General features: G+C 49.5%; 1 long non-coding RNA gene across 1 annotated transcript in view; it reads right to left on the minus strand.

The window, feature by feature from the left end:
* Positions 1–8,869: 8,869 nt before the first annotated feature.
* Positions 8,870–15,137, minus strand: part of LOC110299491 — a 148,849-nt gene continuing 142,581 nt past the window's right edge. The window contains exon 8 of the long non-coding RNA XR_002378462.1: positions 8,870–9,317. This is a non-coding gene — a long non-coding RNA (uncharacterized LOC110299491). The remainder of the gene's footprint in view (positions 9,318–15,137) is intronic.

The following is a 15,137-nucleotide window of genomic DNA, read 5'->3' on the forward strand; positions in this document are numbered from 1 at the left end:
CCCACCCACTCGCCGGTTCTCGGCTCTCGCCGGTACCGCCACCCGCAGCCGCGCCGCTGCCCGCCCGCTCCACGCCCGCGCCCGCTCGCTGCAGCCGAGGGGAAAACGAGACGGAAAGGAAAAGTTGCAGTTGGGATTCCGAGGGTCGGCGTTAGGGAGGGAGAGTTGGCAAGCTGGCTGAGCAACACGAAAGGCGTTCTCCCTTCCACTTTTTGGCCCTCGTGCTGCCCGGTTTTGCTGCAATCTCCTCCGCGGGAGGAAGCGAAATGAGCGTGGCCCAGGTGACCCGGGGTGCTCCCCAGCCTGAGTGAGGGTCTCGGGCTCACGGACAGTGACGGGAATCAGAAGCGCACAGGAACCCGAGCGAGGCAGCCAGGGACGCCGGCCGCAGACGTGCAGACCTAGATCTGAATGACACTCATTTGGGTAATCAAGAGTCCCGGGAGCTGGGCTCAGCTTGGGAGGGGACTGCGTGGCATGGCACACTGAGTGCCCCTGAGCATATTGCTCCTTCTTGGTGGTGCGTTATGGGTTCCGCCTTGGACAAGCAGGGACCAGAGAAGGAGAAAAAGAGGGAAGGGGCGCCTGCAGGACTGCGCTGGAGAACCGAGGTGGCCCAGGGCGAGCGATGCATGCGAAAGAAGCGGCCAGGAAATTGAGATGCGAAGGGCATTTTTTGGCAAGCACCACGCCAGCACCGTCGGAGGCCAGCTTCTTGGGCTCAGCCCTCGGGTGCGCCGAGCTGGCAGCCTGGTGAGGGGGTGGGCGGACTGCTCTCTCCGGATGATTTGGGGGGCACAGAACCTCCTCTTTCCCTCCCCCACAAACACCCCTTCCTGGTAGGGGCTCAAAACAGGTGCAGCCTTCGAGGCAAGTTTAGACCTGATGGGGAGAGAAGTATAGCCCCCGCTTTTTGCCTTGATAGGATTGTTTTAAAAATAAAATGCAAATATAAATATGCCAAATGCGAGCTATTTCCTGAGAAAGCCTGAGATTTTGCTGTGGGAAAGGAGAAGAAAGGGTTAGGGGAATCCGAGCAGGCAGACACACTACAGCATTCACACGCAGAAGAAAGCAGCGCTCTCCTCCCCGAGCTTGGGTGAGGGCAGGCAGGGAAGCAAAATACATTGAATTCAACAGCATCCAGGATCTGAAAGGATTCTCCCCCGCCCCCCTGTGGATTCCAATGCAGGTCATGCAACTTGCAGGCAAGATGGGGGAAGGGGTATTGCGGTGCCACCAGCCTGCCCCTAGTGCCACCGACAGACAGACCCGATGGCTTGCAGTAACACTTTTTGCTGGGAGTAAACTTGGGTGAAAGGAGGAAAAGAAAAGAGCATGCCTATAAAAGGCAGTTTCCCCGACTTCTCATTACACTCTGACTTCCTTTTGCCCCAGTGAGACTTTTACACCCTGTCGCCATGATGGCCTTGTCCCCAGAATGGCATTTTGCCCTCCCGCCAGCAGGAGGGGACAGAGTGGAGACAGCCTTAGACTCTCAAACCAGAACCTACTGGCTGCAGGCCAGTCCCTGATGTCCTTGTCCACTGGGAATCTCCCTGACACTTCAAGTGCCATTCTGAGTGACTTTGGGGTTCTCTGAGAGGCAGGGAGACTAAGGTGTAGCCAGCACACTGGAACTTGGCCTCTCTTGGGAGATAGCAGAGGAGAAATAGGAAGCATTTCCCAGACTACCCCAGGGAGACAGAGTAGCTGACTGCCTGCGGGGATTTAGTAGAGCTCCAACAAGGAGAAAAGCATAGTTGTGTCTTAAAGGGTGCCCCGCCCATTTTTAAAGACAAGGATGATTTTTATTACTGCCTGCAAAGAAAGGATGCTATCCATAAGTCTGGGTTGCAAAGCAAAACTTTGGAAACCTCTTCAGAGAGTGAAAATTCAGGCTGTGAAGCAAGGGACTCTGATTGGACAAAAGGCCTTTCATTCTTGACCATGGGTAGGATGAAGGTAAGGTGCTAGGAGCTCTGAGCCCACTTAGGAAGTAAAGCTTAAAAATGAAGAAGGCTCTTTTTTTTTTTTAATGCAAGTGGAAAAAGCAGAGTTCTACGTATGACCATGAACAAATAGACTTATACTCTGGGCCTCAGCTTTCAAATCCATGAGATGACCACATGGAACCAGGTCTTTGCTCTCCTTTAACTGTGACATCCACAGTCCCTGCCAGCCTGTAATACAACTCCTTGGGCCCCGTCAGAGACTTCCCAAACCAAACATTTTAAGAAGTTCCCCTGGGTGATTGACAGGCATGGGGTGGGGGCAGCTTCAGAGCCCCTATAGCTCGAATCATCTCTGGCTCTCCACAAGCCTTGGATGAAGGGACTCATTAGAAAGGAACAGGGATTCCATGTAGGTTCCCAGAAGCATCCAGTTGGAATAAACGAGTGTCTCGGGTGCCTGCAAAACCAGAACTTTGGGGCTGGCAAGATGGCTGTCATCAATAAAGTATTGATCACACAAGCATGAAGACTCAGCACCCATGTTTTTAAAAAAAAATGGATTTATTTAACAGTGTGCACTGCTGAGGGTAGAGACAAGAAGACCTCTGGTGTTAGGTGTTAGCTGGCCAGCAAGATTCGGTGAGGGACCCTGTCTCAAAAAATAGGGCAAGGAAAACACCAGACATCAACTTCTGGACTTCACATACACTCACATACATGTGCATAAACATGAACACACACACAGAGAGAGAGAGAGAGAGAGAGAGAGAGAGAGAGAGAGAGAGAGAGAGAGAGAGAGAAGATCTTTAAACTTCCACTATCAGTGAAACGCCTCCAGCCCACAGAAAAGCAGTCAAAGTAAGCCAGAAATGGGTAAGGGGCTAGGACAGAGTCCCTGGGACAGATGCCCTCCTCTCAGTCAACAGGTACTACCCAGGGCATTCAAACCATGCTGTCATCTTGCTGAGAACGTCCTGGTTGACAGGGAAGAAGGGCTTGTCATATCATCCTGAATTCCCAGTATGTGGCCTCTGTGTCCTGGACATATGACTCATCTCAGCATCCAGACAATCAGGATAATCTGTCCCCATCTTCTCGGCTGCCAGATGGAGTTTCCTAAATGAGGAAGCTGGAGAGTGCACACCAACCCTCCAACCCCCTGCTGACCAAGAAGGGACAAGAAGGAACAACGTTTGTTTGTTTGTTTCCCTATACAAAATGTAGAACTTAGAAAGCTTTCCCAGCAAGGCAGATGCAAGGGCTTAAAGAAGATGCCAAGGGCTTCCAAAGGTTCCAAGGAAATCTCCAACCGTATAGGTCAGACAGGGCTGCCTAACAGGGCACAGAGCTCCTTCTGCTCCCCATTTATCTACAGAAATCAAGCACATGTCTCTTTCTTAAAGAAATCCGCTCCAGACTATGAATGCCCATAACTTCAGAGGAAGGATTCAAAGCAGCTCAAAGTCCCTGTACCTAGGAAGGGAGTAGAAATTCAGGAAGCAAAAAACATAGTGTGCTGACCCCACAACCAGTGCTTTCTAAGACTCTCCCTCTTACCCCCCCACACACACACACAATGATCACCCTTTTCACCTTGCCACATCCCCATTTCCAATGGCTCCACACTTCTGAGCCAGTGGCCATATTTCTGGGATGGAGGCCAGACCCTAAATATTGCGGATCCACCCACTACGCCTTACTCCTACAATATCAGTCTGAACCGAGAAGCTATGCTGCACAGCTTTCTAGCCTGGGCCGATTTAGGACCCAGTTTCTCAGTGGGAGCTAGGAAAGGAGCAATGGTCCCGAGTGGCAGTTCAGACGAACACCTGAGGAGACGGTGGGAGACCTGGGCTCCCAAGAACTTGTTGTTCCGAAGAGCTGTGTTGGGAGAGACAGAGCTTGTCTTGTGCTAGAAGAAGAGGTGCCCATGCAAGAGACTGAGAACACGCAATGCTATTCATAAAGTCGGAGGCCAAGGAGAGAACTTCAGCCAAATCTGGATGCCGAAAATGAATCTGTGAAGGTGGACAAGTTGAGCATCAAAGTAAGCCCCACAAAGCAAGAAAATTGAAGCACAGGACACCCCAGTTCAGGACCTCAACTCAAGTTCTAAGATGTTAGACAAATACCTACTGGGAGGTTGGAGCTACCTGTTGATGGGGAGGGGGGTGTCCTTATCTCTTACTCCTGTCAGTTGAAGAAGATTCCTTGATGGTTTTCTTGGTCCTCCCACTGACATCTGGGTGAGGCTGCACCCTGTTTTACCTACCCTGAAAGCCAGACCCACAGCCCATGTTGGGTGAAACAGAACACCTCCATCACCCAGAGCCACCCAACTTGGTACAGGAATTTTCTCAGCAGAATACTCCTGTTCCCAGGCCTCCCCTGTTTGAACATCCTCAGGGACAGGAAATTCGGTGTTACCCAAAGCCTCCCACCTTGTTCCAAGCTGCCGTGTTCCTCGAATAGTCTTCAATCTGAAATGATGAAGCCAGCCTCTCTAAAGCTTCCATGCTGGTGCTGATGCTAAACCCACCGTCTTTTCTACAAGGCACAGGGTTGCCGGCCTCCCTCCTACCTCTCTGAGCGGAGTACCTCAGTTATTTCCCTATACTTCAAAAATCACAGCTTTCTAGGTCTCCCCCACTCCAAATGTGGCAATGCATTCAAGTCTTCAACGGCTTTAAATCCCACAGGCTTCAAGTGATCCAACTCTCGGGACCCAAGAAGTGGAAAGCTATAAAGAGACTAAATATAGCATCATGTAGCTGAGAGTTAAACTTACTTCCTATAAGTCTCTGTGACATAGGCTCTATGCCTCAATTTCCACTTCTCTAACTGTCTTTAACTCACCAGGTATAGAAAGGTGCTTTGAACCATGCCTGCCCTCCAGTAAGCATACTGTGCTGGCTTTTGCGTTTTCCTTTTCAGAGTTTCTAAGGGCTTTACGGCCCCAGCCCGGAAGTATCGGCAGCTGGTACCCATTGATGGTGGAACTCATTGCCTCCCCAAAGCTCACCTCGCTTACAGTTGCAGAGAAGTTCCTGGCAAGCCTGTGAGCCCCACTGCCAGTGCCATGGGATGCTGGCAACACCCATGATGCTCTGCGACTCTATCCCTAAACCTCAGAATTGGTGCTACCAGAGGGCATCTGACAAGTCCTGGGTCCCAAGGCAGAGTACACAGGGCTGCATCTCTCCCTGAACAACAGATATTGATCCTGTCCCATGCCAGTAGTCATCTGTTTATTGCTCCCTCTAAATAGGGAGGTGGCATTGGTCTCTATTATAGAAGACAAGCCTTGCCAAGTCATTGCAAGCTGCGAACAGTGGGGTGAGACTGAGAATCCAATGCAGCAGAGGGAGGAAGGGCTGCACATGCACGTGACGGTAGCTGTCACCAGCCAGTGTGTCACTTAGGTCCTGCCCCAGCAGATAAGGAAATGCCCACTGTGGCTGGCCACCCACAGATGATTCTGGTGGGCGGGGCATTCAGGAAAGAAGCCGCTCACACTCTGTATTCTGTTTCTCAAGTAAAATCAAAAGCCAAAGGAGTAAGCTTCCCAGAAGAGTCTATGGCAGCTAGTTGACAGGGGCTAGTGGGAATAAAGAGGCTTGGGGGACTACGCCCAACTTTCAGGATCACCCACACCCACTCTCTACACTCACTACATGCAGCTCTCCTGGGAGCATCTGGCCATTTCCCTCTTATCAATCCAACCCAAGGGCATCCAGAGATATAGTCTTCTCTCTTCAGAAAAGAGAAGCAAGAATAACAAAGGGAGAGGTGGGGAGTCTGGGAGCCTTCCTGATCCCCAGAGGGACAGTCCTTCTACTCCAGACTTTAAAATGGAAGTGTCTTGGGGTTTACCATCTTGCCAAAATCTCTGTGCTGACTGAGCAACCTCCTCAAAGCATTGCTGAGGACATGCTAAGGGACTCTGCAGAAGAAGGTCAGGGAGTAGTTGCTCTACACACCTGCTGTTCTCTGTCTCTCCGGGCACATGCCAGGGTTCTGTGTCTGTGTCCTCAGGGACCCGGAGGGTACCAGCAAGTGCAGGAAGGACAGGACCTGTGACCGCCTGTATCTTCTCAGAGCCTCCCTCGCTGTTACCTCCAGAACTGACAACGCACATCTGGGACGGGGTGATGTAGTGAAAGCTTGAGCTGCCTGAAAGCTCATACAGATCTCTGTGAGAAGTTAAGAATGGAAGATTTGAGTGGAGTAGCTCACTACTGCCCCCATCCTAGAACGACAGACTTCACCATGGTTAGGAAAAATGTCAAGGGGCTTCTAGACACAGAAAGCTCTGTGGCTCTGTTCTCAGAGTCAGAAAAAGGCTGGAAAGAGTAGGTTCCAGAAACAATACCCTTGGTGCACTTTCTGCCTGGTCCTGGGTCACAGCCCAGGCTCAGCATCCTTACCACATGTCCTCATCCCTGCAAACAGCTAAAGCTTTCTTCTGAACCATGCATCCCAATTCAGCCCTCCTCAACTCCTGGGGTCCCCACTATACCCTGTTACACTCCCCTGCCAACCCTTCCCACTCCTGCTCAGCTCCCAGGCTCCTGCTCTGCCATCACCACCTCCCACAACTGACCTTCTCAGCACCTGCTCCCCGCTGAGAAGTCTGCATCACACCTTCCCCCTGACCTGGCCCTGAGCCTTTGGCTCAGACTGTAGAACATTGGCTTTCGGGCCTAGTTCTATAACTGATCCACTCATTTAGCATTGAGAACATATTGGGCCTTGTCACCTTGAACATGCAACTTTGTTCCTCTGATCTGACACTTGCTTCTCTGTCACTTGGGGGACTAAGGATCATAGGGATTAATATGGTGACACATGAAAACAGCCTGAGAACACTCAGCACCATCCACTTGACAGCCACTAATCCCAGCTTACAGGACGTTCCATTAGCGTGTTGCCCCTTAACTGCTACCCAGCTATTCCCTGACCTCATGATTCCTCAGGCATGGAAAATCAAGGAAAAGTCTCCATTCGTAGCAGGCATCACTCCTCTTCCTCCTAAGGAGAATAAAGTGTGTGGTTCGGCCCTAAGCAAATCCAGTTCAAACTCTCATTCCAGCAGGTGCTAGTTGATGTCCTAGACACCTCCCCACCTGATGGGTATTCCCATAGCTGTCTCTCACAAACGCCCTTGCTATATGGTTTAGAAGCTGCATAACGAAGGGTGCATGATCAGCCCAACTCAGAACCTGACTCATCAAAGCCCTCTCTTCGCTTCTTTCTACTATTCTCTGTGGCCTCTGCATCAGGGTCTTCCCAAACCTTGACCTTCCTCCTCAGGACAAGCCATCCTGGCTTTTGCCTCTACAAGCAGAATAGGAATCCAAGCTCTCTGAGGACTGAGGGGATGACACCCAAGGTCTTCAGGCTCAGAGAAAAAGAGACCAGATATCTGCCAACAGAACTGGGACTCAAAACTAGGAATACACCAAATCTGCTCTAATTTTCTCGCAGCTCTGACAATTACTAGGAGCAGCGTACACACATTTAAGTAGCTATCATGAGCAAATGGGGAAAAAAAATTAGCCTTATTTGCTGAGACACCAGTGTGGGAATTAGGGGAAGCATCATGTTGGGAGGAGGGGGCAGTTACAGCCTTTGCTCGCCTTTGGAACTAAGAGACAGCTCCCTCCCACAGACTTTCTGCTTCGTCCTCCGCCCCCTCCCCAGCCTACAGCACCAGCTGCACTGCCTGGGAACCAGGGAACAAAAAGCCCAGCCCAGGGAGTTCCGGGATGGAGGTTGGGAAGGGAGTGAAGGTTGAAATAGGTGTGGGCCTGGCCCTGCTGAGCTCTGGCTGCAGCTTGGTCAGTTCCCAGGGTTGTTAATGAATGTGCTGTTTGGGATGAAGGTCATAGATGCCCAGCCTGGAAACATGCATGCAGGCTCCATGGGTTCATCCAGCCAATGAAAGCCAAGTGACACCCCAAAGTTGGGGACACTGCATGATGCCTCCTTCCAGGTCTCAAATACAAGAATCCCTCTCAGGACTCAAGAAAGACAGGCCAGAGGTATTTCCCCCCAACACTGTCCCTGTCTCCCTTTGACAAAAGCCACCTTCCCCCTGCACAGCCTCTGCTGGGAGAATAGGAAGGTCCATGTCCAAACAGCCCTGTCGCCAGGGACCTGGTGATCTTCGTGAAGATGTCATAGTTTCCCCAGGGCTCTGCTGTGTGTGTCACTTGGGGCGGGGGGGGGGGGGTCATCCAGAAGCTGTGCCATATAAGTAAGTCATTCCTATGATCCTGGGATGAAGACAGGCAGGATGACAGTGACAATGAATAAGGTGACAATTGTGACCCCCAAAGCAGTGACTGACTTCTATGCACAACACTTCCTAGACTCCTTATGAGCACAATGTCCTTGAATCTGCACAACTGCTTTGCTTTATGGATGAGAAAGCCGGTTCAGAGAGGCTCAGTCACTTGTCCCGGGTTACCCAGCTAGAGTCCTATCAGAGGAGTCTTCAACCTAAGTCTTTCTAAACAGTAGAGCCACTTCCTACATTCAGCTGCCCCCTAGTGAGGTAGGAAGGGAAAGAGATGCTGCCTTGCTTTTCAGGGGAACTGTCTCTTTGTATCCCCACAGTAAGTTTATCACTAGAGGGAAGAAAAGACAGGAGGGGAGACCTGGCTGTGGTCTCTAGGTGGAGTCAGGGCTAGCATAGGCTTAAGCCAGGACCACAAACTAGCCAGTCCAAAACTTTTCCATGGATGGATCTCCCTAGTACCCTGGTAAGCCTTTCCAAGATTTCATCAGGCCAGCTTGCTCCCGGCAAAGGGCGAGGATTGTTAAAGGAGCCCTGGCACGGCAGCCTCATCGAATATCCTACCCAAGCATCTGTAATAAACAAATCAATAATGAGGAGAGGAGGCACATTAGCCTTTGAACAGCTTCCAGAGAGTTTATTTTTGATCTTACTCGAGGTGAACAAGTGTGTGCTTGAAGCCGGGGTAGGCTATGGGCAGTGACAGAGAGATGGAGAACACAAGGGTTGAAATCAGCACCTGTGGGCCCACTAGGGGGTGTGCCCAGAGTGTCCGGAGCCTCCAGCCATGGGGCATCCTGCAAGTGTGGAGCAGGGCAGGGGAACATGGGGAAGCAGGGATGGAGGAGGCTGGATACAAGGGCAGGGGCACCCACAAGGGGCTGGGTGTGCATTCGTTGGTGTAGGTCAGGAGAAAGAAGCAGACAGATGCAGGCTGTACAAGAGATGTGCAGGGTGAAGGCCATACCTGGGACTGGAGGTGTGACGATCTTCATCATCTGCTACCCTGGATTTGGAGCCTCCTAGACAGCACACCTCTGGGGGTGTTCGTAGGAGCTTTTCTAGAGAAGTTTAACAGAGGAGGAAAGACCCACCCTGAATTTCAGCAGTGCCAGGCCATAGGCCTGGAACCTGGAATTAATATGAATAAAAACAGGAGGAAGTCTAGCAGAGTCCTCTTTCCACTTCATAACTATGGACACAGTGTGACCAGCCATCTCACATGCCCACTGCTATGGAGATGGAGACACACACACACACACATACATATATACATATATACATAGAAAGAATAATATAGTTATTTATAATTAACAATAACATTATTGATATTATTGTGTTAATAATTATATAATTATGCTAAAATTATTATTATATATATTCTATATTTGCAATATTGTAGACAATATCTCCTCAAGCCAAGAACCAAAATGCAGCATTAGTTCCTTCCTTTTGTAGCTTTTGTCAAGCATTTTATCACAGCAGAAAGCAAATTTCCCAGTACAAGGGGCAAAAGAAGCACTTAGGAAAGGCTGTTAGGCTTGGGAAACTTCATTTCCCTGTGCCAGACTGAATTAGAAGCTGTGATTTTAACCCATTAACCAATACAAGGACTACAGAATAGAGCATTTTTTAATAACAACCCCACTTCCTTGACACCCACTCCTCTCGTCCCCCTCCCCACCCTCCCAAGTAGACAATCCACTTCCCTTTCAACTTCAAAACACTGGCTTTTCCAGTCCTGAGACTCTAAGAAGAGCCAAGACAGTACTAAACCTCTCTAAGAGGTCAGTTTATTTATAAGCCCTGCCTGCTCACACACATAGCAAAAACAATAGGAATGATAATATTACAGATCACATAATACTACAACGGTAACATTTAAAATGTTATTTGGAAATTAACCAAACCCCATGGCTTTCAGACTCTTCCAACCAGAAGCCTCCAAAGGCTAAAGAGGACGTAGAGTTTAGGAAGAGACTGCGGCGGGCATGAAACATCTTTAAAGACTCAGATTTTCTCTTTTAGATTCTTAAGGGGTTTTCCCCACTGTATATAGTCCTTTATGTTTTGACCTAACTTAATGTTTTGAAACATCTCCATGGGACAAAACAGGATCCCAATACAAGGGTACCTTTTTTGTTTGTTTGTTTGTTTGTTTGTTTGGGTTTTTTTGTCTTGGTTTGGTGTTTGGTTTTTTTTGAGACAGGGTTTCTCTGTATAGCCCTGGCTGTCTTGTGCCTTTGAAGAGCTCTGGGGAACTGCCACAAACCCCTCCAATCCAATGGAAGCTGACCAATTTCAGAGAATGTTTAGTGCAAACATCTCCTTCTCCAACCCTGCCAATTTATAGGTAAACAATCAGGCCCAAGATAACTCAATGATGCCCAAAGGCCACCTAGAGAGGACCAGAGCCAAAGATGTCTCTATTCCAGTATCCTTCCTCAACCTATTACAATAAGAGAAGTAATATGGCTAGAGTCTTCAGAACCTCATGTCCCAAAGCCTCCCAGCCTGTCCTAGACCACATATCTCCCTCCTCAAATGGAAAGATGCCTTTTAAGCACAATCTTATTCCATGAAGGATTTTTATGACTTCATCTCTTTAAGTATCTCTTTCCAAGGAACACAAAATTCTCTAACACGACCTCATCCAGGCCTTACAAGAATTTACCCGGAATCCACCAGAGTACAGCACTTTTGACTGTTGATTGAATTTCTATTTATCCTTCTTCTCTTCTAAATGGACCTAAAGGTATGACTTATCCACTGCACAGCTGGGAATGATATAGGAGACGGGGTTTTCTCAGGGCCCGGTGATAAACTGAGTAGCAGATTGGACCTTGGGTCATATCTTACCATCTAAAGGATGCCAGGATTATCCCACCTGGCCCTCTCCTCTCACACAGCTGCCTCCACTAACTTGATTGAGAAAGTGTGTCTGGGCTGAACTGGGCAGAAGCAGACCTGGCCTGGCCTGGCCTGGCTTGGGCCAGGCTGATCTGGAGTTGAGCTGGGACTGGGGTTGGATAGGCAAAGGTTCAGAGTGTGTCTTGCTGAGCTCGGGAACTTGAAAGGCTTCTAAAAATACCAGGCACGTTTCTTGCAGGGGGGTGGGGTGGCTGATTCAGCTGACCTTTCCTAAGGATGGCCAATTTGCTGACTGCATGCTGGGGACCAATGGGCAGAAAAGCCTCCCATTTCCCTCCAGCTGACTACAGGGCTGAACTGGAGCAGATCTGGAATATTCTTTCAGTTGCAGAATCCCTCCTCTCAGAAAGATCCAATGAGGATGAAAAGAGAATCTGGTACAGTTCAGGCAACTACCAAAGGCCAGGCAAGAACTCAGCCTAAGAGGCTAGAAGTATAGCTCAGTGGTACAGTGCTTGCCTGACATGCGTGAGTCCCTGGGTTTATCAAGCACCTGAACCATACAAATCAGATATGGTGGTACATTACTATAATCCCAGCACCCGGGAGATGGAGGCAGGAGGATCTAAACCTCGAGATCATCCTGGACTACGTAGTAAGTTAAAGGCCAACTATGTGAGACCATGTCTCAAAAATCATACTGTGCCTCTTCTGTCATAAGAGACCAGAAAGCCAGCTCCTTTAGCATGGTAGGGAGAGACGTATTGTCACTGGGAAGAGCCAAGGGATTGGTAGCCTTCTTCATTTATTTATTCGTTTCTTTCATCCGCTAGGCTTCTCATCCTGTGCCAGCCACTTCGTGTTTAGACCCTGGTAACTAGGTCTGCTCTCATATGGGTGGCATTTTTCTTAACTGTAACATGACCTGCTTTAGCTGGAAGTGTTAGCTCATGCCAGTAAACCTCTTGGAGCATGAGGTTAGCCTGGGCTACGTAGTGAGTTCTTGGTGACTAACCTAAGTCTGTAACCAGGACTAAGGTGGGGGTTTTGAAAGTTCTGCCTTTCTGAGACACCATGTTTGCCAGGCAACAGCTACAACATAGGGGCTACCTTGCCTACATCCAGAGAGGAGCCTGTGACACCACTGCTGGCTCTCTTACTGCTAGCCTTGTTTCTGGCCCCCTATAAGTCCATGGAAAGAAGAAGAAGACAAGGAGCAGCCACCCTTGTTGAGGTCCAATTGCCCTGGGATCCTAGCAGATGACCCTCCCTCTCCCATTGCTTGCAGCCCCACCCTGGAAGCCGACCACCACAGGGAAAAAAATCCTGGGATCCATATGTCTACCAGTCTCTAGTTTCAGACCCAGTGCTAGGTGAACTAGAGAGGATGGAATGGACCACACATAGGCATCATAGCAAACGCTGGCCCTTTCTCGAACAGTGCTGTAGCTCCCTTCAGCCCCAGTCCGTCATCTACCCTGGCTTTATGGAACCTGTCTTCTGTAGACAGGCATGAAGCCTGGCTGGGGCAGGACAGCTGTCCACCTGAGGGCAGAGGTGGGTGCTGATACTTCCTGGTTTGTCTCCTCGCTACCCTGGAAGGGAAATACAGAAGCAATATGAAAGGCTAGCAGCATCCAAAGAGGCCCAGCAAGGAACATCATGCCGCTAAGCTGCCCATCACTTTCTAGACACTCCTGGCCTCCTCAAAAGTCCCAGAGATGCTCATCTCACCCACAACTGAAACAGGGAGGGAGTAAGGTCAACTCAGAACAAGGACAGCTCAGCCCTATGTGGCAGAGCACTGAGACACTCCATTCCCCGTGTAGCGAGCTCTCCATGGCCGCTCTTCTTTCTAGAAGAACAAAATGCTCAGAGAGGTTAAGCTGCTAGCTTGAGGTTACACAGCAAGAAGGGTCTGTTAGATCTCAGGGACACACCTCTAATATGGCCTGGAAGCAGTGGGGCCCAGCAGAGGCAAGGGGAGGAGAGAAGGACCTCCATTGTCAAGTCTAAAAAGCAGGTGAAGGGATGGGGAGATGGTCCATGAGGAAAAGTGTTTGTCATGCAACTGAGTGCCTAAGTCTGATCCCCAAACCCATGTTAAAAAGGCTAGACATGGTGATACATGCTTGTAATCTCAGCTGCGGGGAAGTAGAGACAGATAGATCTGGGGTGCTCATTGTCTGGGCAGCCAAACTAGCTCCAGGCTAATGGGACATTTGGCCTTAAAAAACAAACAAACAAACACAGGGAATGGCTCCTGAGGAGCTACACCCAAAGTCACCCTCCAATGTGCACACAAATGTACATTTACTCACACACACACACATATGCCTGCATCCACATCTATATAGACACACAGAGAGAGAGAGAGAGCGCAACAGAGACAGAGAGACAGAGACAGAGAGAGTGAGAGAGCTATGAAGAATGAGAAAGAGAAACAGGCAGAATGATGAGTGTAGCAAGGAGAGTGGGGAGAGACAGGCAGGGACAAGCATGAAGGGAGAAAGGTACAATCAAAGTGGGAGGGGCATGCAGGAGGAGCTGGGAGATGCTGCTCCTGGGCCAAGATGCCAGGTTGAACTTTTTGCTCTATGGCTATGGAGAAACAGACTCTTTCCCCAAAGAGAGAACAGAACAGCCAACTCCAGCCTTGGCCTTGACCTTGGCCTTGGGCTCAGCTACTCCTAGTCTGGGAGTGGACAGGAGCCAATGGCTAGAGCCTCACTTGAGCTGAGCCAGGCTTCCTCCTCCCGGTGTGGAAAGGACAGGGATGTTCTGATCGGAGATGGCTGGCCCAGCTCCTTGTGGAAAAAAAAAAAAAAAAAAAAAAAAAAAGAGGAAACCACAGCACGAGGTAGAAGTCCTGGGAACTGACATTTTGTCAAAACATGGCTGGAATCCCTAACTCTTTCCTGCTTTAAACCCTCTTTGATCCTAAGCCCCAGGCCCATGCCAACGCCTTCCACAATCCAGCTTTTCTTCCTCTAACAGCCTTCACTGCCAAGAGCCTAACCCTTGTGCACAACACGTGGGCCCTAGCCTCTCCTGTCTCCCATGTCCTTACTTTATACATCTTGGCACTTGGGCCCCACAGCTTCTGCCTGCCAGAATCCCACCTCTAAAAGAGCTCAGGGTATCTCACCTCCTTGGCAAGGACTCCTCTGTGCCAGGTCCTCCTGTCAGCCTCTCAGCCTTCTATAGGTTAGACCTTCCTGGGCTGAGAGGCTGTTGTGTATATGTCTGCCTCTTGCTGCATTTCTACAGAACACAGGACCCAGCATGTGCTCTATCCACGTGCTGATCTCGCAGATATTGCGTGAAACCTGAAAGGACATTTTCTATCCTTTCCCTCCCCACCCCCACTTCCTTCCCAGGAATCTTTCTTTGGATCCCAGGGATAGAACTTGAAAAAAAAAAAAAAAAAAAAAAAACAAGGTGATCCTTGATACAGTCAAGTGAAGGCATGTGTGGCAGAACCTTGCCTTGCCTTGCCTTGGGGAATGTCATTTGACATTGACAATGGGAATGTACTAAGTCCAATGTCAACATTATATATCCTAGAAAGAAAAGGATATCTCTGAGAATATGACCTAAGTACTTAGAAACCACAGGCACAGAGTGTTTACAGGGACTGCAGGCTCAACCTGAGCATATAGCAGCTCTTCTTTCTCTTCCTCTTCCTCCTCCTCTTCCTCTTTCTTCTCTCCCTCTTCTGTCCTGCAGTGGACAGCCCAGGATTCTAGGCTCCACTATAGTAGTAACAAACAGAAAACACCAGTTGATTTAAAGATTGATAAGGGGATATGAAGAGTTACCAGATGAGAAGGGGCATAGCAAACTTATCCCACTAAGATGAAGAAACCCCTTAGTTGGCACTGGTCTCTGAGAGGGCAAGATGACACCAGTGCTGACAGACTTTCAGTCCTTAATGTCTGTCTCCAGATGTCTTTAGCTTTGAGTTAACCGTAAGACTGGCCAGGAGGCAAGGGGAGAAAAAGATGGGA

The sequence above is a fragment of the Mus caroli genome, chromosome 7 (genome assembly GCF_900094665.2).
Source record: "Mus caroli chromosome 7, CAROLI_EIJ_v1.1, whole genome shotgun sequence".
In the NCBI taxonomy this organism is placed as follows: domain Eukaryota; kingdom Metazoa; phylum Chordata; class Mammalia; order Rodentia; family Muridae; genus Mus; species Mus caroli.